Source organism: Pseudophryne corroboree, chromosome 2, assembly GCF_028390025.1.
Source record: "Pseudophryne corroboree isolate aPseCor3 chromosome 2, aPseCor3.hap2, whole genome shotgun sequence".
In the NCBI taxonomy this organism is placed as follows: Eukaryota; Metazoa; Chordata; class Amphibia; order Anura; family Myobatrachidae; genus Pseudophryne; species Pseudophryne corroboree.
In genome coordinates, this window is record NC_086445.1 from 209,771,374 (window position 1) to 209,777,756 (window position 6,383).

Here is a 6,383-nt window from a genome sequence, read left to right on the forward strand (position 1 = left end):
ACGGCTGTGGCTACCTCTGTGTCGGCACACGGCAGGCAGTCCGTCCGACCAGAATTGTATTATTTATTATTATATACCTACCACCTAACCGTGGTTTTTTTTTTCATTCTTTATACCGTCATAGTGTCATCCTAATTGTTACGAGTATACTACTATCTCTTTATCAACCAGTGTACAGTGCGGTAGTTCACGGCTGTGGCTACCTCTGTGTCGGCAGTCGGCAGGCAGTCCGTCCATCCATAATTGTATTATTATTATAATATATACCACCTAACCGTGGTTTTTTTTTCATTCTTTATACCGTCGTCATAGTGTCATACTAGTTGTTACGAGTATACTACTATCTCTTTATCAACCAGTGTACAGTGCGGTAGTTCACGGCTGTGGCTACCTCTGTGTCGGCAGTCGGCAGGCAGTCCGTCCATCCATAATTGTATTATTATTATAATATATACCACCTAACCGTGGTTTTTTTTTCATTCTTTATACCGTCGTCATAGTGTCATACTAGTTGTTACGAGTATACTACTATCTCTTTATCAACCAGTGTACAGTGCGGTAGTTCACGGCTGTGGCTACCTCTGTGTCGGCAGTCGGCAGGCAGTCCGTCCATCCATAATTGTATTATTATTATAATATATACCACCTAACCGTGGTTTTTTTTCCATTCTTTATACCGTCGTCATAGTGTCATACTAGTTGTTACGAGTATACTACTATCTCTTTATCAACCAGTGTACAGTGCGGTAGTTCACGGCTGTGGCTACCTCTGTGTCGGCAGTCGGCAGGCAGTCCGTCCATCCATAATTGTATTATTATTATAATATATACCACCTAACCGTGGTTTTTTTATACCACCTAACCGTGGCAGTCCGTCCATAATTGTATACTAGTATCCAATCCATCCATCTCCATTGTTTACCTGAGGTGCCTTTTAGTTCTGCCTATAAAATATGGAGAACAAAAAAGTTGAGGTTCCAAAATTAGGGAAAGATCAAGATCCACTTCCACCTCGTGCTGAAGCTGCTGCCACTAGTCATGGCTGAGACGATGAAATGCCAGCAACGTCGTCTGCCAAGGCCGATGCCCAATGTCATAGTACAGAGCATGTCAAATCCAAAACACCAAATATCAGAAAAAAAAGGACTCCAAAACCTAAAATAAAATTGTCGGAGGAGAAGCGTAAACTTGCCAATATGCCATTTACCACACGGAGTGGCAAGGAACGGCTGAGGCCCTGGCCTATGTTCATGGCTAGTGGTTCAGCTTCACATGAGGATGGAAGCACTCAGCCTCTCGCTAGAAAACTGAAAAGACTCAAGCTGGCAAAAGCACCGCAAAGAACTGTGCGTTCTTTGAAATCCCAAATCCACAAGGAGAGTCCAATTGTGTCGTTTGCGATGCCTGACCTTCCCAACACTGGACGTGAAGAGCATGCGCCTTCCACTATTTGCATGCCCCCTGCAAGTGCTGGAAGGAGCACCCGCAGTCCAGTTCCTGATAGTCAGATTGAAGATGTCAGTGTTGAAGTACACCAGGATGAGGAGGATATGGGTGTTGCTGGCGCTGGGGAGGAAATTGACCAGGAGGATTCTGATGGTGAGGTGGTTTGTTTAAGTCAGGCACCCGGGGAGACACCTGTTGTCCGTGGGAGGAATATGGCCGTTGACATGCCAGGTGAAAATACCAAAAAAATCAGCTCTTCGGTGTGGAGGTATTTCACCAGAAATGCGGACAACAGGTGTCAAGCCGTGTGTTCCCTTTGTCAAGCTGTAATAAGTAGGGGTAAGGACGTTAACCACCTCGGAACATCCTCCCTTATACGTCACCTGCAGCGCATTCATAATAAGTCAGTGACAAGTTCAAAAACTTTGGGTGACAGCGGAAGCAGTCCACTGACCAGTAAATCCCTTCCTCTTGTAACCAAGCTCACGCAAACCACCCCACCAACTCCCTCAGTGTCAATTTCCTCCTTCCCCAGGAATGCCAATAGTCCTGCAGGCCATGTCACTGGCAAGTCTGACGAGTCCTTTCCTGCCTGGGATTCCTCCGATGCATCCTTGCGTGTAACGACTACTGCTGCTGGCGCTGCTGTTGTTGCCGCTGGGAGTCGATGGTCATCCCAGAGGGGAAGTCGTAAGCCCACTTGTACTACTTCCAGTAAGCAATTGACTGTTCAACAGTCCTTTGCGAGGAAGATGAAATATCACAGCAGTCATCCTACTGCAAAGCGGATAACTGAGTCCTTGACAACTATGTTGGTGTTAGACGTGCGTCCGGTATCCGCCGTTAGTTCACAGGGAACTAGACAATTTATTGAGGCAGTGTGCCCCCGTTACCAAATACCATCTAGGTTCCACTTCTCTAGGCAGGCGATACCGAGAATGTACACGGACGTCAGAAAAAGACTCACCAGTGTCCTAAAAAATGCAGTTGTACCCAATGTCCACTTAACCACGGACATGTGGACAAGTGGAGCAGGGCAGGGTCAGGACTATATGACTGTGACAGCCCACTGGGTAGATGTATGGACTCCCGCCGCAAGAACAGCAGCGGCGGCACCAGTAGCAGCATCTCGCAAACGCCAACTCTTTCCTAGGCAGGCTACGCTTTGTATCACCGCTTTCCAGAATACGCACACAGCTGAAAACCTCTTACGGCAACTGAGGAAGATCATCGCGGAATGGCTTACCCCAATTGGACTCTCCTGTGGATTTGTGGCATCGGACAACGCCAGCAATATTGTGTGTGCATTAAATATGGGCAAATTCCAGCACGTCCCATGTTTTGCACATACCTTGAATTTGGTGGTGCAGAATTTTTTTAAAAACGACAGGGGCGTGCAAGAGATGCTGTCGGTGGCCAGAAAAATTGCGGGACACTTTCGGCGTACAGGCACCACGTACAGAAGACTGGAGCACCACCAAAAACTACTGAACCTGCCCTGCCATCATCTGAAGCAAGAAGTGGTAACGAGGTGGAATTCAACCCTCTATATGCTTCAGAGGTTGGAGGAGCAGCAAAAGGCCATTCAAGCCTATACAATTGAGCACGATATAGGAGATGGAATGCACCTGTCTCAAGTGCAGTGGAGAATGATTTCAACGTTGTGCAAGGTTCTGATGCCCTTTGAACTTGCCACACGTGAAGTCAGTTCAGACACTGCCAGCCTGAGTCAGGTCATTCCCCTCATCAGGCTTTTGCAGAAGAAGCTGGAGGCATTGAAGAAGGAGCTAACACGGAGCGATTCCGCTAGGCATGTGGGACTTGTGGATGCAGCCCTTAATTCGCTTAACAAGGATTCACGGGTGGTCAATCTGTTGAAATCAGAGCACTACATTTTGGCCACCGTGCTCGATCCTAGATTTAAAGCCTACCTTGGATCTCTCTTTCCGGCAGACACAGGTCTGCTGGGGTTGAAAGACCTGCTGGTGACAAAATTGTCAAGTCAAGCGGAACGCGACCTGTCAACATCTCCTCCTTCACATTCTCCCGCAACTGGGGGTGCGAGGAAAAGGCTCAGAATTCCGAGCCCACCCGCTGGCGGTGATGCAGGGCAGTCTGGAGCGACTGCTGATGCTGACATCTGGTCCGGACTGAAGGACCTGACAACGATTACGGACATGTCGTCTACTGTCACTGCATATGATTCTCTCAACATTGATAGAATGGTGGAGGATTATATGAGTGACCGCATCCAAGTAGGCACGTCACACAGTCCGTACTTATACTGGCAGGAAAAAGAGGCAATTTGGAGGCCCTTGCACAAACTGGCTTTATTCTACCTAAGTTGCCCTCCCACAAGTGTGTACTCCGAAAGAGTGTTTAGTGCCGCCGCTCACCTTGTCAGCAATCGGCGTACGAGGTTACATCCAGAAAATGTGGAGAAGATGATGTTCATTAAAATGAATTATAATCAATTCCTCCGCGGAGACATTGACCAGCAGCAATTGCCTCCACAAAGTACACAGGGAGCTGAGATGGTGGATTCCAGTGGGGACGAATTGATAATCTGTGAGGAGGGGGATGTACACGGTGATATATCGGAGGGTGAAGATGAGGTGGACATCTTGCCTCTGTAGAGCCAGTTTGTGCAAGGAGAGATTAATTGCTTCTTTTTTGGGGGGGGTCCAAACCAACCCGTCATATCAGTCACAGTCGTGTGGCAGACCCTGTCACTGAAATGATGGGTTGGTTAAAGTGTGCATGTCCTGTTTTGTTTATACAACATAAGGGTGGGTGGGAGGGCCCAAGGATAATTCCATCTTGCACCTCTTTTTTCTTTTCTTTTTCTTTGCATCATGTGCTGATTGGGGAGGGTTTTTTGGAAGGGACATCCTGCGTGACACTGCAGTGCCACTCCTAGATGGGCCCGGTGTTTGTGTCGGCCACTAGGGTCGCTAATCTTACTCACACAGTCAGCTACCTCATTGCGCCTCTTTTTTTCTTTGCGTCATGTGCTGTTTGGGGAGGGTTTTTTGGAAGGGACATCCTGCGTGACACTGCAGTGCCACTCCTAGATGGGCCCGGTGTTTGTGTCGGCCACTAGGGTCGCTAATCTTACTCACACAGTCAGCTACCTCATTGCGCCTCTTTTTTTCTTTGCGTCATGTGCTGTTTGGGGAGGGTTTTTTGGAAGGGACATCCTGCGTGACACTGCAGTGCCACTCCTAGATGTGCCCGGTGTTTGTGTCGGCCACTAGGGTCGCTAATCTTACTCACACAGTCAGCTACCTCATTGCGCCTCTTTTTTTCTTTGCGTCATGTGCTGTTTGGGGAGGGTTTTTTGGAAGGGCCATCCTGCGTGACACTGCAGTGCCACTCCTAGATGGGCCCGGTGTTTGTGTCGGCCACTAGGGTCGCTTATCTTACTCACACAGCGACCTCGGTGCAAATTTTAGGACTAAAAATAATATTGTGAGGTGTGATGTGTTCAGAATAGGCTGAAAATGAGTGTAAATTATGTTTTTTGAGGTTAATAATACTTTGGGATCAAAATTACCCCCAAATTCTATGATTTAAGCTGTTTTTTAGGGTTTTTTGAAAAAAACACCCGAATCCAAAACACACCCGAATCCGACCAAAAAAATTCGGTGAGGTTTTGCCAAAACGCGGTCGAACCCAAAACACGGCCGCGGAACCGAACCCAAAACCAAAACACAAAACCCGAAAAATTTCCGGCGCTCATCTCTATGTTTTTACAAAGCGTTGCCGTCCCATTCCCGACCCCCAGATGGACCTCCGACTCAGGCCTCCCTGGGCCTGAGTCAGAAGCAAGTGGAGATGCAGATGGATCACACAGCTGAATACTGCTCATGCGCTGTAGAAAGCAGCGGCACCATGCAGAACCTGGGACACACTCCTTTTAAGCCCACCACCAGACTCCTGTAAAACTAGCCAATGGGATTCTGGGGGGTGGACTTAGAAGGAGTGTGTGAAGTTTTATGCTGAGTCCCATGTGCTGTATGGCTCCTGATACACACAGCGCTGCCAATCCCCAAGGGAACCAGCCTCATAACAAGTATGTTTATATGTGCTAAGCAGTTCCCCCCTGCACTATGCGGACGGCGCTGCAGTTGCCACTGGTAGAAAGCGATCACCGACTGTGCATGTGCCAGACCATGCATTTGCATATAGAGAACGACTGTGAGTGTGTGCAGATAGATTCATCTGTTGATGGATCACTCCCTCTGTGAAAAGTGTATTTATGGGAGCAAGGCCGTTTCTAGACAATTTGGTTCCTAGTAAAACAGTAAAACAATGTCATTTTAAAGAAAAATCACTAAATACTCCCAGCTCATTGTCAGGGGTTGGTGCCACCTTCTTCCAACCCTTCTTTCTCCCAGCCGCCGGTGGGTGAGTGCATTTCCGGCTCTTCCGGGTAGCATTGTGAGCTCCTGCATCATGTCCCTGTTACTAGAGGTACTAGAGATCTAGAATGTCTCCAGTTAGGCAGCAGCCATTTTGGCCGGCACATTTTCAGCTGTAGCCGTCCTCATGAACAGGGTTGGACTGGGCCACCGGGATACAGGGGAAATACCCAGTGGGCTTCACTGCCTGAGGCCCAACCCCCTCTTTAGAGATCAGGTTCCAGAGTGTGCACTTGAATTATACATTATATACAGTATATATTACATTATACTCGACAGGGCAATGGTGTATTCTCTACTGTGCATGAATCTGAAAATGTATCATGCATGGAATATATTTATTAAGGAGCCCAGTCCATACACTTTGTAATAGATAGTCAAGCATATGTGCTGGTTTACTACCAAGCATGGTCCCCTACCACTGCATTTTCCCGGTGGGCCCTTCATGCCCCAGTCTGACACTGCGCATGAAATACAGCTGCAGACAGTGGCTGCAGCATACCGTATGATCAC